This window comes from Bidens hawaiensis, unplaced genomic scaffold, assembly GCF_021521415.1.
Source record: "Bidens hawaiensis isolate Kalapana, Puna unplaced genomic scaffold, B.hawaiensis_p1.1 tig00006634_1, whole genome shotgun sequence".
Taxonomy (NCBI): domain Eukaryota; kingdom Viridiplantae; phylum Streptophyta; class Magnoliopsida; order Asterales; family Asteraceae; genus Bidens; species Bidens hawaiensis.
The window spans coordinates 688,709-711,765 of NW_027491448.1; the positions used below are offsets into that span (position 1 = coordinate 688,709).

The 23,057-nt window shown below is 31.6% G+C and overlaps 1 pseudogene; it reads right to left on the bottom strand.

The window, feature by feature from the left end:
- Positions 1 to 2,357: 2,357 nt before the first annotated feature.
- Positions 2,358 to 2,876, bottom strand: LOC143633207 (peptidyl-prolyl cis-trans isomerase 2-like; annotated as a pseudogene).
- Positions 2,877 to 23,057: the final 20,181 nt, after the last annotated feature.

A 23,057-nucleotide genomic window follows, 5' to 3' on the forward strand; every position in this document is an offset into this window, starting at 1 on the left:
AAAATGAAAAATAATTATGTATGTGTGCATAACCTTTAGCCATTAAAGTTGGTTTTACTCAATTTCAAACTAAAACAAAACTAAAAAAACTGAAACCAAATTGGTTCGAAACCAACAACCGAAAAAATGAAACCGAAACGAATCCAAAAACCAAAATACTAGAATGAAATGAAACAAAAAATCAAAACCGAAACCGAAAAACTGAAATTGAAATGAAACCAAAAACTGAAAGAACCGAAAAAACTGAGACCGATGGTAATGAAACCGAAAACTGGAAACTAAACTACATTGAAATCTAAAGCCGAAAATTCATGAATTTTTGTCAGGAGTCAGGACTGGGTTTCGGTATTATGATTGCTCTTCATGTTGCTATTCATCTCCTGGGAGGTACTGTTTGAAAAATAACTAAAAATCGTGTACGAATGCTTCAGTCAAATATAATGCTCACTGGTGGCCATACAAAACTGGATGGTAATTTTATCTTTTATTATTTATTCTGATGCTGAGTTTGACTTACCGTTTCGAGGTCTTAGTTTAAAGATGACTGATGACGAAAGTGTTAAATATGGACACCTGACTGCAAGAAAGTGAAAACAACTTTGTACTTGTTTTGATTTTTCTTCTGATTTTAGCATGTATAAATTAGGCTGCAACTGTTAATATCTTTATTATTGATAAAAATGAAAATGTGTTACTCTAATTAAAAAAACAAAAAACTACAACATTAATGATTATTATTATTTTTTTTTGCAGGAGACATGTATGAAATTGTGAACACACCACAATAGAGAAAGCACATATGCGGGATTAATAGGAGGTGTGACCCATGTTGAATTCGACATATATTCATGAAATATCTGTGTTTTTTGTAATCTCAAAACTACACTTGATTGTATTTGTCGTATTTAATGTTCTAGAATTTTTGTTTATTAGTGTTTGTACAAGTGGAATAATTATGTTGAGATATTTAGAGTTTGACTTTAAAAAGTCAAACAACATATTCAATGTTACATAGTTTTGAAATCTCTCACGGATTCAATGTTAAATATAGTTTTGGAAATCTCTCACTGACCGTTTTTTTAATTTCGAACCTACACTTGATTAATGCCATCGTCATGTTAGCAACACGTACACCAACACTCCCATTTTGTTAATGAACAAAAACATTTGTTATATTACATGTTCGTCCTAAGGTATACGTTACAGTTGCTTTTGATCTCAATGGTAATTAAGGAAACAAACTAAAGATTTAATTTTAAATGCGGTTTGGAAATTTGTTACAAATCTGTGTTTTTTTGATTTTTTTCTCAAAGCTTCACTTGAATAATGTCATGGCCATGTCAACGGCAAAATATACTCAAATTATATATAAGAGACAATATTAAGCAGTTTTGTGGTTATTACAACATTCAGAACCCGGGATATTTGAACATACCCCCTTTGTGTTTGTGTTTGTTTAGTTTTCACATTCAAATTTTGTTTAGCATGTTTGCTCATCTGTTTCTACTTTATTGATAAATGTTGTTTACAAGATACCATTCAAAATCCCCAAAACACCCTTGCAGCTTAGCTCTTTGAAACCAATCCAAGATGTGTGTGGTAAGAAATTTAAAGACACTACCTCTTGATAGTATATTGATTTTAGATTTTGGTCCTGTTATTGTTGTTCTTGGGTTCTAAGATGGACATCATGTCCCACAAGTGTTTTTGTTTATGTTTTGCAGCATCTAAAAACGTATCTTCAATTGAGTTTAGAAGTTCAAACCCCATTTACAAATGGAGCCAATTAATTAGAGCTTCTTGTCAATTAAAATTGGTGGCTAAATCACAATCTGAAGATTTTACCAAAGCCACCTAAGCATACAGTTTGTATAATGATGACGAGGGCCAAGCATGTAACACCCATAAGGGTATATTGGTAACTCGAAACAAAATTCAAACTAAACTGAAAAACATAAATGCCCCTTAAGTTATATTTCAATTAATAGTTTAGATTATGGATGATATGTTTTGCATGGTCAATGTTTGGCTTTTAAAAGTCAAAATTCAGTTCTTCATATTTTAAATCAGTCATATGTTTTGAATGGGCCACTTTGACCATGTAAAATCGACCATGGGAATCATGAACCAGACACTACCAACCGAATTCCCGTCGTGTCTCCGCCGTAACGTGCGGGCTCTCCTACTAGTTACCTATTTAATTACAAAACAATTAAACATGGCCTACTTGTCAATATTAGAACTTCAAGTTCACCGACTTATAACTTGGAGTATGAAATTACCAACACACCAAACCTATTATTAACAGTTTAACTAACATAAACCCTTAATTCATCACCAACACGGAAACATAAAACCTAGAAAACCTGACCACAATCAGTAATAACAACCGGCAGGGAAGTCCATCCAGTAGGAGATCCAACCTTCTCAATCTCCTTAACCACATCCATCCCATCAACAACCTGCCCAAACACCACATGCTTCCCATCCAGCCACGTATTCTCCTCCATCAATATACAAAACTGCGACCCATTCATATTCATCCCCGAATTCGCCATCGACAAAATACCCGGACCCGAATGCTTCAAAAGAAAATTTTCACATGCAAACTTCCCGCCATAAATCGACTCGGACCCGGTTCCTTTATCTTGAGTAAAGTCGCCACCTTGGCACATGAAGTTAGGGATGACACGGTGGAAGATGGAGCCTTTGAAGTGCAAGGGTTTGCCGCAGGAGTTTTGGCCTTTTTCGCCGGTGCAGAGTGCGCGGAAGTTTTAGGCGGTGAGTGGAGTGGTGTCGGCGAAGAGCTCCATGATGATCTTTCCGGTGATTTGGCCTGCGATTGTGATTTCGAAGAACACCTTGGGATTAGTCATTTGATGATGGTTGCTTTGAGGGCTTAGGGTTTAGACTGTTTATGCATGGCTTTTTATAAAATAAGAAACGGTGTGGATATGGGCCTAGCTAGGGCCGAGGCCTATGCATGTATGCCTTTATGAAAAAGAGATTGTAATCACTTTCTTTTTTGAGTCATCCGGCCTATTGATTTTCAACAGTTATAACCTATATATTCTATAACTCATTTGATGCTTTAAAGCTTCAAAATATTGAAGTAAGGTTAATATATAAAAATTTATTTTGTAACTCGAACTTAAAACTTAAAAGCAGTAACATTTTGTGCTGGAAAGATATTTTTTTCAATAAATTTATTATTTTTCTAGTTATCATGAATATAAATATAAGGTGATTCAATCAGCAAATCCATACACCGTCTCTAAGTTTAATTTATTGGGTTCATAAGGATTCTTGGATTAATGGGCTTTGCACATTGTCAAACATTATGGTTAGTTGAAATTAAAGGATGTCCACTTAGGGGCAGAGGTGCATAATGAAACCGGTTTAATAAACCGATTCTTAAATCGAAACTGATTCCGTGGTTTATAACCGGTTTCAAAACACGAAATCAGTTACAAGAAATCGGATCTAATTAAATCTGGCTTTTAAATTGAATGGGATTGGGCCAACCCGCTTATGGCCCAAAACCAGTTTTGTGATGCACCTCTATTTAGGGGTATTTGGATTATTATTTTTTGGACACTTGTATTGGAAGTTTATAAGTAGATAAAGCGATGAACTTTTTTTTTTTTAAGTTTATTAACTTATTGATATTTTGAGTTCAAAAAAGTTATAAGTTCATAAACATATGTATTAACTTTTAAAATTTGAATAATCCTGCTATCCGAAAAATAAATAAATAAAATAAAGATAAAGATTAAAAAAGGCTAAAAAGAGTAAACACCGTGTATGAGGCTTCTGCATGCGTTAGAACGGGTCAAATGCATGTATTTACCTAGCAATTCTACTAATGGTGAGAGGTTATTTCCATGAGTTCTCTACCCCCTGCTTCATAGTTCATACAACATCAACTTTACTGTTCCTACAAATGCTTGCCCCTAATAAAATAAAATAAAAATATAAGCATGAAGAGCTAGATTGGAAAATGGAAAAGTGAAGGCCTTTTGCTGAATGAATATGTGACTAAAATTTATTAGTTTTGGGTTAAATTTGATGTGAAGGTATTTTCAAAACGCCTCCAATATTTGTCCTGTTCGTTTCAAGGATTTGGAATGAATTCTAAGAAATGGGATTTTAAATCTCATGAATTGATATGTTCATTTCATTAAATGAAAGAATGAGAATGAAAACTAAATCCCATCAAATCCCACATTTCATGGGATTTCAAAATCTCACCTATTTTAAAGGATTGTTATGGAAAATAAAAACCCCTCCAAAAAAATTCAAAAAAATTAATAAAAAAATCATAACTCAAAATATAAATCAAAAACGAAAAATATAAAAAAACTAAAATGTTTCCTTCGTTGTCCTCGTTCTTCAAAAAAAACCCCCGAGAATGAAGAAGATTCCAATTTCAATACATATTAACCAACCAAACATATGAAAGAGATTCTCAAACATTCCATTCCATTCCAATTCTAATTCCAATTCCAAATCCTTTAAAAAAAGTCCGGGAAAAAAAACGGGCCTCAGTGTTTAAAAAGAAAATGTTCGGAAGTAGCATGCATATATAGTATAGTTTGTTTTTTCCGAAAACTTCTAGAAATAACATTGTATGTTTTAGTTTATTTCTTTTGTGTTTCGTTATACTTTCATCCGATCCAATAACAATTTTGATCATTTACGTTTTTTTTAATTGCTAATAAACATAATAAGAGTAAACTGACTGGTTGTAATCTAATTTAATTTAACCCAAGTAACCCTTAGTTATAGATAAATTAGATAAATTGCCAACCAATGCTTTCAAACCCAGATCGCACATCAAATCGGCCGTGTTAGCGGATCAAAGGCTGGACTGGATTTAGAACCGGATGACGTCATAACTAATTCTAAAATAATTCGAATCTTACATAAACTTTGAATACCATTAGCTTAAAATTTTAATAAAAGTTATTTTACCTATATTTAAAATTTAGAAAAAAAAGGGTAGTTCGGAGTTAACCTGCAAAAATAAACTTCAACCTAAAACAGAAAGTGATAATTACCTACAAATTCTGCACCTCTAAGTTTATGTTACAAAATATTATGGTTTAGTTCTATTATAAATTTAATTTACTAATGGTTTATTAGAAAAGAAAAAAACACCCAATCACATTGACATCTATAATACAAAGATTGCAGTAAAAAAGCTAGTCTAATTAAGTACAAAAGAAACTCTACCTAGTAGAGAAAAATGTGTTTTATTGTAAAACTAGATTTTTTATCCGGCGCGATGCGCTGGGACAGTTAGCAAAACCCCATCGTTAAAACTCAGATATTAGTTAGACCCGAGCGTTATGACGATGAGTCAACACGAATCCGGTCAATACCGGCTGCGTTGGTTACGATATAGACACCATTGGTAAAATCTGAGCGTTAAAACCCAAAATATTAATTTGTCAAATTAACATATAAAAACATTATATAAGAAACAAAATGTTTAAGCCGATGTTTATTGGTTGACAAACCCGGGCGGTGGTAAAACCCAAGCGTTGTCGGTCCCGAGCATTGAAGCAGTAACTTGGCATAAATTCAGTTGGTTTTGATTACATGTGTTTCGGTACTGGAACTAAAAAATGAAAAAAAAATACAAAACAAAATTGAGCTGGACCAACGACCAATTTTTTTAGGGGGGGGGGGGGTCGGTAAACTTGCGCATTGGTAAAACGAAGTGTTGTCGGTCATGGGCTTTATATAAGGCCGCGAGTATGCGCGAATTCGGTCAGTTTCTTTCAGGTTTGTTATGGTACTGGAACTAAACAAAAAAAAAATTTTGACGTTTGTTCGGTTTCCATTATGTTTATTATTGTAACCAAACTAAAAAAAAACAAAACAAAAATCACCGATCAATGCGGTGCCGCCAAGTGACCCAATAGACCACTTGCGGCACCAAAGTTCTTAATTATAATAGTATAATAATTGTCTTTGTCTGTATTTTTTTTACGTGTAAATCTCTCTCTCTCTCTCTCTCTCTCCACATTCATGAAACTCTAGCTAGTTGAGGTAAAAATTTCATTTAGACCGTGCGTAGTGGAGCCGCGAGTGGGTGATGCGAGCCATGTGGGTGGCGCACGCCACAACGGCATCCCACTAGCCGCGGCGCGAACGGAGTTTTGTGAGTTGACGTGACCATGGTCGCGGTGGGTGAAGTTGATTGCTTGGTTTTTTCCTTTATTTATTTACTTTTTTGAGGAGCTTTTTTATGTTTGAAAGATTATTGGACTTGGGTCAAATTTTTATTTTATTTTATGTTTTATTCAAACATTATGTTTATTATAATTTGTATAAAAGTAGTATATAATTTGGGTTTTTTTATATAATATATAAGTTTGAATTTTTTTTATTTATAAAACTAGTATGTAATTTTTATCTTTGTTATAAAAAATTATTTATTAATATATATTCTTGTTTCAAATTTAAAAAAATCAGAAAATTCGCTAAAGCTACCATTCGCTTGAACCACAACAGGCTCAGACGGCTTAAGCGAGTGCCCAGTCAACATCCAGTCAGCTGCATTGCACAATATTATTGGATTAATTTGGAACTCGGCTTCAACGACAACACACAATCTTAACGTACTATGATAAATTTTCCAAACATTATAAAAAACTCTTAACCTGTTTAATTCAAAATAGGTACAGTTGAAAGTTAAATTTCAAAATCAATAAGCCCAATTGACACAACATCAGAGATTTGACCCGTATTCAAAACTTTGATTGATCAATTGATTACTAAAGCAATTGTAGATTAAACTAGGTTAGTGGCACGTGCAAGAGAAATTTAACGATTCTACACACGTTTAATTGTATCTTGGGAGGCAATTCGTCAAAACCCGTGGCATGCAAGTCGAATGACTGAAGGGGGCGAAATTGCTATAATAATAGAGAACCCTTGCCTTGAAGTAATAGGTAATAGACACCACAATTCAGGAACCAACATGGCACATAACCTAATTACCAGATTCATGCGGATAGAGGTGTCTAAAAATGTTAAAACGATGATAATTTTTAACTTGAATTTTAATCTTCTTTTTCTCTCTTTTATTAGCAATAAGCGACAATACTGATTCGTGTTAATACCTCAAATGGTCCCACAAAACGAGGACTCAACTTTCCCTTTTTGTCGAATTGTACGACCCCTTTCCATGGTGATACTTTTAATAATACCTTATCGCCTACTTGGAATTCCAACGGTTTACGGCAAACATCTGCATAATTCTTTTGTCGATCTTTTGCCGTCTTAAGTCGCTCACGGATTTTTAATACTTTATCCGTTGTTTCTTGGACTATCTCGGGTCCAGATATTTGGTTATCTCCAATTTCAGACCAGCATACAGACGTTCTACATTTTCGTCCATACAATGCTTCAAATGGTGCGGCCTGAATACTCGTGTGATAACTATTGTTATACGAGAATTCCATCAAATGAAGGTGATCATCCCAACTTCCTCCTAAATCGATCACACAAGTGTCACACCCCAACCTAAGGCGAAAATACCGGGGCGTGATCAAATTGCTCGTAGCTCGAAGATACTATCATGAATATAAGTGACAATATCTAATTAATTATTTTATTCAAAGAATACAAACAATATCCAAATACAACAAAGCTACTCAAGTAAATAAATATAATAAGTTTAAATCCATGTTTGTCTTCATTATAACCCTTAGGTCTTTCTAAGTGTCTATACTTCAACTTCAAGCAACCTGCATATGCGTAGAAAACAGAGTTTGTCAACAACACATGTTTAGTGAGTTTATCACCAGTTTTGCAATTAAATAATGTTAATATAATAAATAAAAGAAATAAGTAAAACGTAATAATTGCGGTAATGAAATCAAACCATGAGCAAATAAGTTATAATAACCCAAATTTTTTTTAATAAATATAATTAAAATAGTTACAGATTAATAGAAGTTGAATTTGAATATAATTAGCATTTCGTTAGATCTCTTAGATGTAAATAATTAATAATTTGAATAAAATATACATAGAAACAAAAGATGTGTCTAATAATAAAAAATAAATAAAAATAAAAATAAAAAGATAAAGAATCACGATCAATAAAAAAGTTTAAAAATCCTCAATCCAAATCTTCTACACACAAACTACCGGAAGAGATAGGATTTCAATACATATATTTCACGTTATATATAGTTGATCAGTTTAATTATTAATGACCCTAAGAACTCCCAATTTCTTTATCACTAAGCTTTCTCAAGGCCCTGGTTCACCATCCGGTCACAACCGACGATTGAAACCTTCTGTGATCATCGTCACAATCATTCAAATCCCACGATTAGAGTCACATCCGGGCAGGCAGCCATCGTCACGCATCCGTCTACTCCTATCGCCCCCGCTTTTCGATACGTACGGGTTTATTCGGCTATTGAGTTGTAGGTTCTCGTAATAGTTGAGAACACATTTTATTGTGCCACTTTTGCTTGCCAGTTAAGGTACGGTTTCTGTTTTGTTTCCTCTTAGTATTATTTATATTCCATTACTTTGTGGTACGGTTTCTGGTTTCTTTCACTCATAGTATTAATTGTATTCCGTTACTCCGTAGTACGGTTTCCGTTTTCGTATACTCATAGTGCAAATTCTAATCCGTTACTTTGTAGTACGGACTTTCGGTATTTAATATTTTAGTATCACCAAGTTGTCTCTATCGATACGACCCATTTGGTCTTTGGACATTTTATACGTCGTCCACTTTTTATTTAGTTTTGTTCAACTATTTGTTTTGGTTACTAGTTTTGGTTAAAGAGTTTTGTAGCATGCAATAGATTTTATAAACCCGTACTCATTATTGCATGTTCCTATGGATAATAATATGAATTTCTATTAATATGTTATATTCTAGGCAGTTATATTACCTTTCAGGTTTAGTACTCTGTTACCCGAGCACAACACTTTTCGTGACAGTGTGTTTTAAAAGTTTACGACGTCTCTAACTAGTACTTTGGTAGTACTATGGCCGTTTAGGGGCGTATGAATCGATCCTAGTTCAGTTATATGTTACACGTTATATGTCACACGTTATATGTTACAAGTTATATGTCATATGTTATATGTTTTCGCTCTGGGTACTCCTTTAATTACGCGACTTATTTTAGCAACATCACTTGTCGTGTAAGTCAGTCACCGTTATATGTTTAGTAATATGTTTTGTATCGGTTTTTGTTCGGGTATTATATTGTCATTTGTTCTAAAAGTATCAGATTTCGGTCATACTTATTTTGGCAAGATAGATTTTGTTATTAGTTTGCTTATGCTTATGTTTATTCGTTTTATCGTCATATTTTCCGTTACTTGGCAATTTTTGGCTCAGCTGTGTTTTCTTTGTCTGTGTTTTTCTTATTTGTTCACCGGTAATATGGGAAATCAGGGGAATTAGTGATGAGAGAGAGTAATAAAGATTTTGAAACTTAATTCATTTTGGTTTAATTTCTTTAATATGGCTTAGGTTACTTTGAATTTCGTTGTAATTCAGATTGCTTTTGGCTTATGATATCTGTAATAATGACACGTCAGCCTGTTCAGGGTTGGGATGTTACACAAGTTGTCGATTAAACCATTGCCAAGCGAATCAGGCGCCTGTAAATCAACCATGAGCAAATAATAACAAGACCGATGACAAGCGAATCCGGCTTGGTCAATGAGAACCCTCCACAGGGGGATATGCCAAACGTATGCGCACATAAACAAGTAAACACATAACAAGTATATTTGATTAATCACTAACAATTACACGTTTGCTATTTTTGATATATATATATATATATATATATATATATATATATATATATAGGGTAAGGATCCTAAGAGAGCCATTGGCAAATTGAGAACCATTTTGGACCACTAAAAAAACCTCTAAAAAATATTTAAAAAAATTATAAAACAAAAAATACCGAAAATTTTAAAAAAGTAAAAAAACCAAAATTCTTATATTTCATTCCGGTTTCATTAAAAAAACCGAATTTTTTTTTCTTTTTTATTCGTATTATACTTATACACATATATATAATTTCATTTAATCTCTAGTTACATAATGTACACATATGTACATTATCATTTACCTTAAATTATACATATGTGTATAAGAAAAAACATGTGTGTACATATTATACATATATGTATAATAAAAAAATGATTCTTTTTAATTCGTATTATACATATACACATATGTATACTTTCATTTAATCTCTAGTTACGTAATGTATACATATGTACATTATCATTTACCTTAAATTATACATATGTGTATTGGAAAAAAAACATGTGTGTACATATATGTAAATATCATACATATATGTATATGTATAATTTAGCTAAACCGAGAATTTTTTTTTAAGTTTTTTTTAAGAAACCGGGATGATAAATAAGAACTTTAGTTTTTTTACTTTTTTTATTTTTGTGTTATTTTTTGTTTTATGATTTTTTTATTTTTGTGTTTTTTGTGGTCTAAAATGGTTCTCATAGTTCTCAATTCCCAAAAAGTTCTCACATGATCCTGATCCTATATATATATATATATATATATATATATATATATATATATATATATATATATATATATATATATATATATATATATATATATATATATATATATAGTATGATATACGCATAAGTCCCCAAAACGTTGTGAAAATTGAGTAAAATAGGGAAATGATAAAACTCACCTTAGATTAATGACAAGCGATTAATAAGTGCGATTAACGAGCTAACGAATAAGCGAGTCGTCCACTACACGTCAAACGATATAAATAATTCAGAATCTGGAATTTTGGTTTATGATAATATAAGTAAAACGAACTTGTTGCCGCTGAAATCAACCCAAACGGACGTTCGGAACTCAAGTTATGTCATATTTAGGATTTAAGTGAGCTGGTACGGACCAGAATCCGAACAGCGAGTCGGAAGTCAGGTTTTGGTCAGTAGCTTTAAAATTTCGTTAAGAGAATAAAAGTCTTCTGGACTGAACGTTGAATCCGATCAGAAGCATGAGAAAACGTTAAGTCAAACTTGTTGACTGTTTTGCCCTTTAACGAGTTTTAAACGAATTGACCAGTCAACACCCTTCAACCACTGAAATTGATTGAAGGTTATTGACTAGGGAATGTTAATGAACGATTTCTATGTTTACAACTTACCCGGAAAGTGAAAGGATCAAGAGAAACGAAGAGTCAAAGATCCTAAAGCAAGCAAAGTCCACCGTCTTAACTTGTATCTTCAACATAACGCGAAAACCGAAGGATTTGGGGATGATCTGAGTTAGGTGACGGCTAGGATTAGGGTATTAGGGTATGAGGAAGTTTGTGGCAGGAGAATTATGATGTTGTTTATATAAGAATAGCAAAACCGAACTATATTTGGAAGATCTACTCGTTTAAGTAACAAAATATGTTATTAATGACCAAATCAATGAAATAAGTTGAAATATATGATCTTGATCAGTAAGAAACTAATAAGGACTTGTATTTTAGTTATAATATGATTCCTTGGACCTTAATTCACTCTAATATGCCTAATATATATGATTTTATACCAAAAACGAGCTATAAAACGAAATTGATCAAGAGATTCTATGCAGAGGGGCCACCACGCTGCGCGGCCAGCCTAGGGCGGCACATTGCGCGTCGCTCCGGCGGGTAGGAGGGGTAACTTTCACAAGTTGTCACATTTGGTCCTTGTGGATTAGTTTTAGGTCATTAAATGGACTTTTTATGTTATACTTAAGAATTAACCAATATACAAAATATGGAGGACTTAAGGTGAACATTAGGAAACTTAATTACTTATAAATATTTGTTTTTGATTAATATTAAAGATCTAAAATCTTTCCGATCAAATTAAACGTAAACAAATACGGGTTTAGAAAATCCAAAATGTTACAACAAGCTCGGAGCATATCTTCAAGCATTTGAATTGTTTTTTCACTTTGCCCATCAATTTGAGGATGATAAGCAGCACTAAGATTCAACTGAGTTCCTAATGCTTGTTGGAAACTATTCCATAAATGAGACGTAAATCTACTGTCTCGATCAGATATGATAGATAATGGCACACCATGTAGGCTTGCCACGTGTCACCACTTGATGACACATGTCCTATGACGTGTTGCCACGTGTCGTTCAACGGTGCGATTACTTCATCGCTACTTTGCGTCGCGCGAAGTAGTTATCCAATTTTTCGCGTTGTGCGAAGGAATAAGATTTCAGATTTTCTATTTTTAGTCCCTAGACTTTGGTAGCTCGTCACGTCTTGGTCTCACTTCCATTGTTCAAAAATACTAATGCGGCTCGCGAGCGTGCGAAGTGCCCATCAAAGCACCACATTGCGCCCATCGCCCGTGCCCGAGCCCGTGCGCGTCGGGTGCTTCGCACCCTCCGCTAGGACCACTTAAAGTGGTTAGCCACATATGAATATAACTATGGGAATTTCCTTCCTTATAAAGTGCTTCCATTTTTCTCCTTCCTTCCATATGGGATAGAGTTTCCTTCTTTATTTTCTTAACATAAGATGCTTTTATTTTTTTAATCTTATTTTTCCCATTACTTATACCATAAATATTTTTTGTCCTTCATTTTTATAGGTTTGTCAAATTTGGACCAAAACTTTGGGGATGTTACACGTGAGTTGCATGACCCCCCTCCCCTCCGTTCACGCGTGATGGGGGTTAGACGAGTCATTCCCATCTCTCTCTCTCTAGTTTTCCTTTTCCTTTTCTATTTTTTTATTTTTTTATTTTTATGGAACTGTTGAAGCCTTGGAGGAAGGGGATGGCTGTTTGATTTTGGGAGGAAGGAAAGTGGATGGGCTGGTGGTAAGAGCCGATGGTGGTCACTAGGTGGTGGTGGCTGGAAATAAATTAGGTTAAAAAGAAGGTTTCGTAAATTAGAAATGGTTTTTAAGACTTTAAGCACTTATATTTGAAACATTAGAAACATGCAGACTTAAGGAGATTTGAAAATCACCGTCAACACCCCGGTGTAGGTCCAGGATACTCCTTTGTTCCATATCTCTGCCCTGAGGCTATTTACAACTATCCAATTAAGAATTCTCATATGTACTAGTACTAGCAGGGCATCACAGATGCAGTCATCAATTCTACCGAGAGACCACAATTGCTGCGAGCAAACATATTAATGACAAGGAACACGTTTTTGTTATACTACTAATACTTGTACTTGCTCTGCTATTCTGCCACATCTTGGCTGAGGAATAGTTACGGACGCTTAAAACAAAAATATACGCTGATGGGGGGGGCATACGCATATTATGTATAATGCTTCACTCATTTACGATAAATAATAAATAAAGAGTCCATTCCATTTCAACAAAAGACCCGCACTCGAGCTCTATAGCCCGCTATCCCGATAATGATTTTCCTACCCCCAAAGGGAAAGGCCCTTCTCTTTTGGCCGGTTGTGGGCGAGAAGGGATTCGAACCCCCGACACCGTGGTTCATAGCCACGTGCTCTAATCCTCTGAGCTACAAGCCCCACTGCGTCTCCACTTGATCTGCTCCCGGAAGTACCCTAAAAAAGAAGCCTTTGCTCTCCCTAGCCATTTCGGGTTAAGAAGATATCAAAGCGTCTTTATCTCTACTTTATCTCTCATTTGCAAACATATCTGTGCGGGATTAAATATATGACAGGGTTACCAAAGATTGTAATCATCGTTGATCAGCACGAAGAAAATACGGCCCTTCAAGAATGTATCATATTGGGAATTCCAACAATTTGTTTAATCGATACAAATTGTGACCCTGATGTCGCAGATATTTCGATTCCAGCAAATGACGACGCTATATCTTCAATCCGATTAATTCTTAACAAATTAGTATTTGCAATTTGTGAAGGCCGCTCTGGCTATATAAGAAATATGTGATTAATAATAAAATAAATAACTTATTTCATTTCGAAACCTTCATAGATTTATCGAATCGACTACTAATTGTGAATCTCGGAAAAGAAAAAATAACAAGGAATAGAATTTTATTAGTTGATATTCAAAATATACGATTCAAGTAGTCAAGTCGAGAAAGAGATAGTTTGAATCAAAATAATTTCTTGTTTTGTAGATTGTTATATGTAACATTTTGAGAAAATAAGTGGCATGATCCGGCACAACGCGGAGTCGTAAAAAGCTTTTTGATTGTATTGGGTCTTAACCCAGGGATAAATCTTTCTTCATAGATACAAGACATTCGTTGCTGATCTAAAAAAGATCTTCTCCCGTGGGCGTTAGCGGACGTTTTTCATTTTTCACTCGGTCCTTACTTCCCAAAGCAAAGGTTTTTTATTATTATTTTTTTTTATTGTTTTTCTTGCATTTTTGATTATTTTAAGGTTTTTTTCTTGCTTTAAATATGCATAGTTTTTGTTTTTTTTTAATTTCAGTATCGTAACGAATATAACTAAGCTCTTCAAATAACTTTTTGATTTTTTATGTGTTTTCTTTTTCATTTATGATTCTTTTAAAGTTTTTTATTGCTTTAAATATGTATATTTTTATTTATTAATTTTTTAGTTTTGGTACCATAAAGAACATCACTGAACCTGACTGAGTTTGTGACGGCATGCTCATAGACCGAATAAACGTTGTTTTAAATATGTTTTTGTTTGTATCATAAGCTATACGAATTTTCTTTTAGTTCCGGTACTATAATGAACCTAATCCACACCGACCGAATTCACATCGACTCACCGTCGCAACACACGGGCTTTAATGACCAAATAAACACCGTTTTAAATTAAATTATTTTTTTATTGTATTTGTTTTTTAATCATATTAATCTCTTTTATCATTATCTATAAGAGTCCCACTACTATTTTTCATCGTATATGAGTGTCGATGAAAATTTGAACGTTCGCTGATTTGTTTTTTTGTGTTTTGTGCTGGTTCGACATATTTTTGTTTTATAGTATATTAGTTTTATAAAAATAATTGTTGCCAATACCGTATTTGTTTTTTTTTAATATTCTCAACACACGGGCTTTATTGACCAAATAACCATTGTTTTAAATAAATTATTTTTTATTGTATTTGTTTTTTTAAGCATATTAATCTCTTTTATCATAAGCTATACGAGTTCCACTACTATTTTCATCGATACGAGTGTCGATGAAATTTTGAACATTCACTAATTTGTTTTTTTAGTCTGTGACGGTACGACATATTTTTGTTTTATAGTATATTAGTTTTATATAAATAATTGTTGCCAGCATCGTATTTGTTTTTTTAATATGTTAATTTTTTTATTATAAGTTATACGAGTATCGCTACTATTTTCGATGTTAGCATACTGATTTTTTAAATTTAGTGTTGGTATCTTAACAAACTCAACTCATAACAATCAAACTCACGTTAATGCACCGCCGCAACACAACTAATACAAAACTTTCTTTGGATGCCTTGGATTTCAGTTCCGAGTAATCGACTTCTTTTTGTTATTGTTATTATAAGCGTTTCGACAAGCGACACCCCATAAATTAAGTGAAAATCCAACTTGCTGTTTTTTTTTTTACTTTATTTTCCTTGGATGTCTTGAATTTTAGTTTCTTATGTATGTTTTGATTATAAAATAGAAAGTCTACTCATAATAATGGTTGTTTTTACTTTCACGTTAGATGCTAGTTTTATAATTAGGTTTTTAATTCACTTCACTAATTAATGAATAAAATTATTTTTAAGTATCCTCCGAAATGTGGATCCATATTTTTGGTCACGGCTGGTCCCAACTGATGAATTGGCTACTGATAGTCCCAACTTTTAAAGTATTTGTTCCTAATGGTCCGCGACTAACAGAATCCTAACGCCGTTAGTTTCAGGTCGTCGGAAAAACGTTTTGGGCCGGAAAATTCAAATTTGTTGCCGGAAAACACCACCTGAACACTGCAACCACCGCCAATTGACTCACTGCTAACCAACTACCACCACTTGAGCACCATCAACCGATTCTGACGATGGTTCTAAGGTTTCCGACGACCTCAACATTTGGGGTTTTTACTAGAAAAATGTTCCTAAAAGTCCGATATGAAGTTACCAAGATGTTTGGGACGAAAAAAGTTGAGTTTTCCGGCCTAAACCATTTTTCCGGTGACCTGAAACTAACGACGTTAGGATTCTGTTAGTCGCGGACCGTTAGGAACAAATATTTTAAAAGTTGGGACCATTAGTAGCCAGTTCATTAGTTGAGACCAATAGTAACCAAAATGCAATAGTTAGGATCATTAAAAACCAATATACTTATTTTTAAAAAAGTCAACAATTATGACATATGTAATTTTTTTTAACGACCAACAGAAAAACAATTTTATGAAGTGAGGTCTCCTATCTTTAAACACCCCTTTTTGTGTTCAGGCACCCAAAATACGTCGTGGAACTTTCACAAATTAATAATTAGTATTATTGTCATTTATAAAGGTTCGTTTATAATAATAATAATAATAATAATAACACTAAAACTACTAATGCTGTTAAGTTAGTGACTATTAATGTAACTTTCACAAATTAATAATAAGTATAATAACTTACACAAATAAATAACTTACACAAAATGACATGTTATGAAAATACAGAAAAACAAAAATTGACGAAAAAAAAAACAAAGTGTTGACTATAAAATTAATATATTAAGATTGTATTAAGGGGGCGTTTAGGATTTGCTTATTTTCACCAACTTATAGCTTATTAACTTTTTGAGAAGTAATAAGATGTTTGGTATTACTTATATTGTGAGAGGAAAAATTCCATAAGTTATACTTTTATAACTTATTAACTTAATGAAAATTTATAGGAAAGTAAAATAAGGAATCCCAAACACCCCTAATAAAAAAAATCCAGAATATGAATTGTGTGATGGGCGTTAAGAAATCAAGAATAAAGAGATACTTGTTTCAATTTTTTTTTATTTTTTTTCAAATAATAAAAAAAAGCCATGTTATAGGTGGTAGAACTCTTTCAATTTTTTTTATTTTTTTTCAAATATCGAATAGAAATTAAGAAATCAAGAATAAAGAGATACTTGTTTCAAAAGGTTAATGGACAAAATTAAGGGTGGCAAAAGAAACCCAAATAGGTTGTTTTGGATCAATTTAGATAACTTTTAAAATTGAGATGGGTTATGATGGATCAAAAAAATTTTGCAAAAAGGTCAAGATGGGTTGAGAAAATGGTAGTGACTTTTGGTTATAGGTTAGAATGAGTTTATTTATGGGTTAGAATGGACTAAAACAAGCTTTATCGAATTTTATTTCAAACAAAACCCACAGAACCAAATAGAAATCAAGAAATCAAAACCCAAACATTGAAACCGAGCATATGCCGAAACCGACCAAAATGAAAAAAAGCAAAACCGAAGCGAAAAAAAAATGAAAAAACAAACCTAAACCAAGACGAAACCGAGTTTTTTTTTAATGAACGAGGAAGACGAAGGAAACATTTTAGTTATTTTACTTGTTTTTGATTTATACTTGTCACAAAATTATCTTTTGAAGGGTTAAGAAGAATGGGTTGATGTGACCATCATATGAATCACATGTCGGTTTAGCTGTTTCTTTAACTCACTTGAGTTTTCATTAAATATATGTTGTATATATATTAAATGAAAAGATATTTATGTTTAATTAACTAGATATAAAAGATATTGTGTACATACATGCATATCCATACAATTAATTCCTATTATTGTTATAACTCCTATAAAAACCTAACTATGTAATCAAAGCTTTTCAACTACAATATAGAGTAACAAAATACAAGCATGAAGCTTATTAATAGCATAGTTTTATCCTTTTTACTAGTTATCATAGTATTGGCACAAACAGGTGAATATATATTTCATTCAAAAGTTTGTATGGATTAATTGTCGTTTTTAACTTTATTATAAGTTCTTTTTTAAAATATATGAATTTTGGAATGTGTTATTGGTGTCAGGTGCTGAGATTAAGTGCAAGCAGTGAGGATAAGATGAAGATACATAAAGAGGTATGCAATAATTATGTTACTGTTGACCCTTTTTGTACTGATGCCAAATGTGATGAATGGTGTAAGGCTTGGCATCGTGGATCTGAAGGTTGGGGAAACTGCTCAGAACGAAGAGTCTGTCACTGTAATTGGAGGTGTTAAAAACTTTCATATAGTGTAACCCCAATAATTCAAAATGGAGAGAGTAAAATCATATGTCATCCCCATTAAATGGTGTTATTTAATTTGTATTTTAATATGAGTTGTGTTAACGTATTTCACCTCCTTTTCTTTTTCTTTTTCTTTTTTTTTTAAACTTATTGTCTTTTACTAAAAAGAAATAGTTTTCTAAGAAAACTAGAAATAAATCATAGCCATTGGATCATATTAATTAATGGTTGAGATTTAAAATTACCAAAAACCGACATAGTTTCCTAGAATTACTCTTTCACCATTATGACCGACATAGTTTCCTAGAATTATTCTTTCACCGTAGGTTATAATGACACATGTCAAAAATCTATTGGTTCTTACCATTCCTAGGAAACTCCTTATTCATATTTGAACCCTATTCTATATATATATATATGGTTAAGTTCATGTGAGAAGTCATATTAGTGTAAAAATAATTCCAATCAATCAGTTTTTTTTCTTTTCCTCTTTCCATTTAATTAAATACAGGGACATAATGGTAAATGTGGTAATTTTTATATATGGTAACTATTAATGTTTTTAATTGAAAGTTTCAATTTTATTTTTATTATTAATTTATCTAGTTGTTAACTAAGTACGAAAATAGGAAAAAAAAACATTAACACTATTTTGTTTTCATGCGTGGTAATTTATATCAGATTATGTTTTTATTTTTGTTTTAATATTAATTTAATATTAGTTAAATAAAAAAATCAAAATGGTTTTATATTATTTATACATTAAATTCAAAATTAAATATGGTTACAATTATATCGATTAATATAAGCATATGTCAAAACCAACCTTTTCTTTTCAAAACAGTAAACACATTAAAATTGCACATCCATTTTATATGTGTGTTTTAATGAAGCTTAATATTATAATAATATTTAAAATCCACATCCATTTATACACGTTTGTGAAGATTTTTTTTCTTTATAATTTTGTAACTACCATGTACTAAATATAAATATGTATTTCATCGCGCAAACAATTATAAGATTGACAAAGTGTAATAACTAAAAAACAGCCGACGTAAAAACATTCACCTGCATCTAACTAATATATTAAAGCAATACATATTCCACATGGGACGCCAACTAATCAATTTCCATTTATACATATTCCACCTAATTAACTAATTTTTTAAGGAGTTTTTACGTATTTCCCCTTACTAAACCTACTAATTTACATATTTCCCCAACCCTAAACATCAATTACATATTTCCCCTTTTCCAAGCAAATTACCCCTCTACCCCTGTTCAATTTACAATACCATTAAAAAATAATCTAATAGAAAAACTGAAAGGTTGCTGGAAAAACTGAAAGGCCAATTTCTTTCTTCGATCTTCTTCTGCCGGTAGGTAATCTGCTTGTTTTTTGCTCGACACGCCGGTATAGCCAATATGTTTCTTCAAATGGTCACAAGAAACGAAATGTTTGGACCTCATTCGTGTTAACGATCAAAAAAATCGACTCCAATTGAATTTATTAGCTATAATATGTTCGCCTCAACACCGACTCGTTTGGGTTTAAATAGGGGAGATATGTAATTGATGCTATTCGAAAGGGGACATATGTAAATAGTTGTTTAATTAGTTCATTAAGGGTAAAATGGTCATTTGATTAGTTAATTTTAATGAAATGGGTAAATATGTAATATATATGGTTTAGGAAGGGGATATATGTAATTGATTTTAGGAGATGGGTAAATATGTAATAAGTGAACTTAAGGAAGGGATATATGTAAATGCCCTATTTTTCATTCAATTTAATTATTTTTTATGTTAAATGATATAACAATTAATGCATTTATTACTATTTAATATTATTAATTACCTCAATTAAATCAATTATTATTTTTTTAAAATTATATTGTTAACAATTTCTAATTAACTCAATTAAGTTATTACCTCGGAAAGAATGACTGGTTTCAACAGCTTGATTAATTGGTTTAAATTTTTTAGCAAGGATATTACAGATTTGCGGGTCAAAAGTGTCTGGTACAAGTTGACTATATTTGGGAATCAAAATTGGAGCATAGTTGAAAAGAAGTTATAGCAGTTTGATATATTTTAGGTTCAAGAATACGGTTTGTTATCAAACAGTTCATAATATTTCACAAATAATTTGTCCTTATACTATTTTTATGGTTATCTCAAAGATTGTTTTTTTAGCAATTGTGATTAACCCATAATGGACAAAACAAATCCGCTCATAGTCGGTAAACAACATAACCAATGGTGTTGTGACTAAGGTCGTTTCTCTATATGTTAGTGAGCAAGCTTGACTAATTTCAACAAAAAGATGGTCGTGGTTTTTATGTGTGTGTGTGTAAGATTCAACCTCTTATTTTATATGACTCTTAAAAACAAATGCAAAAGCTATAATGTTACATAAAAGTTTATATATAGAAACAAAGATAAATTTATTATTCATGTCATCTTAGTTTTTATGTTAATTAAAAAGAGGCGGATCAGGCTCATATTTAGTTTAGGTCAATAGTTTTTTAGTAAAGTTAGTTCGGGTTGAAACAGGTGATGAATGGAAAGTGTTCGGTTCGAAACAGGTTGTTTTAAAAGAATATCAAATTGGTTTGGTCAAAACATGCGTGTCAAAAAGGATTATGATTCGAATAAACTCGGGTTGAATCGTGTTGTTTTAAATCATAGTATTTTCTAACTTAAAAATAAAATTCATTATCCATGTATTCTTAGTTTTATATTAATTTAAACAGTCGGATCGGGGTTCGTGTTTGGTTTAAAACAAGTTTAGATCAATATGTTTTTAGAGTAAAATAAGTTCGGGTCAAAACAAGTTGTTTTAAAAAAGTATAAAATTAGTTAAGGCCAAAATGGGCGGGTAAAAAAGAGTTATGATCAGAATGAGTTTGAGTCAAAACGGGTTATTTTAAATGATAGTATTATCTAACTTAAAAGTCAAATTCATTATTTATGCATTTTTAGTTTTATGTTAATTTGAACGAGCAGTTCTGGTTTATATATGGTTCAAAATAGTTTGTTGAAACAACCGATATTTTCAAACCCGATGAAAACTTTTTCCATTGAATTATTTCCTTTATGAACAATTTATGTTTAAATCATTCGACACTATTATAATTAGTATAATATATAATTTAATTTATGAGAAATTGTTATACCTTACTAAATTATTTGGCATTATGGATTTTTTTAAATGGTTATAAAATATGTAAATATTTTTTTATTGACATTATATCATTTTTTAGCCCGTGTAATACACGGGTCGTTAACCTAGTGAAACAACCACACATGAAATCAATCATTAAATAACATATTATATATACCTACAAAACTTTTAACAACTTACATAATTTATATGTATTTGAATAACCAAATTTATATATACCTACACTAACTTTTAAGAACCTACACAATAAATATGTATTTGGTGAACTATATTACAATACACCTATATAAACTTTTGGTAGCCTATACAACTTAAAACTTTCTTTACATATTTTGGTTGCTAAATCCAAATGGAGTTATTAGTTTTTTTTCAATGACTATGTAGAATGCTATAAAATATGTGTATGAGGGTGGTTGTGTAGGAAAAAAAATGTTTTTTATGTGTAGGTTAATAAATCCAGTTACAATATACACATTTGTAATGTGTTGAAAATTTCTTTGAGATTTTCATTAACAATCACAACACATGTCTTAAATCCTACATAAATGTTTATGAGGTTTCCCACACACATCTTTACCAATTAAGTGTAAAGCTTTATATGGTTCATATAGGATAGTATCTATATACAACAAAACCCCAATACATGTGTACCCATATATGTAGGATTATATAAAATTATTTAAAGCATTGAATAATTCAAATCAATTAAGCAAAATTTGCCATTATGTTCGTAAAAAACAAATTTTGAAACAACTAATTCATACACTTAAAAAATTTTTTTTAACACAATTAAGTAAGTATACAAATTAGGCAAAAAAAATTGGGAATCTAAACCAGAGAGTTCATAAAATAACTCGTACACTATAAAATACTAAACTACCCTTTGTTTTAAAATAAAATAAATATAAAACATAAAATTTACACTTTTGCTATTTTAATTAATGGCCGTAGATCAAACACAATCAAGGGTCATGATTAACTTCTCACATTAATATTACTTCTCCACTAAACCATCCCATATATATATATATATATATATATATTATTTATTGTTTTCATGAAGATGGTATGAAAATGAGGTTAGGGTGTGTTTAGCCATGCCTTTAATTATTTTTCTTTCTAAAGAATGATAATTAATAAAAGTATTAATATTACTAATTAGTATCTACTTAATATATTAAAACAACATCTTTTTAACATGACCTTTTTCTATTGGATGAAATTTCTATTTTCCATAAATAACAAGGTCTCATGTAATTTCTAAGTAATAAAATAATTCAAAAAACATCTTCGTTTTTGACATAATAACATCCATAACCGTTTTCTTATTCCTAAACCTAAGGAAAAAACAACGGCGCATCACATTCATCTAATCAATCGATTTCGCAGACCTTTTTCTCCTTTCCGATCTTCAATTCGAATCATCAACTACTTGAATTGTATGTACTATTAGCCTCCTGTTTCAGTTTTTTTGTTTTTGTGCTTTTGATTTTAGGTACAGATTTGTAAATAGATTATCTGATAGAATCATGCAGTGGCTTAATTAGGTTTTTTCGTTATTTGTGTGATTAGTTATGATTTAACCAATTAGGTTTGTTTGATTGAATCAATTTTTTCCGTGAATTTATAATTTTCGCAGGTTATTCATGTGTACTACTTTATACAAT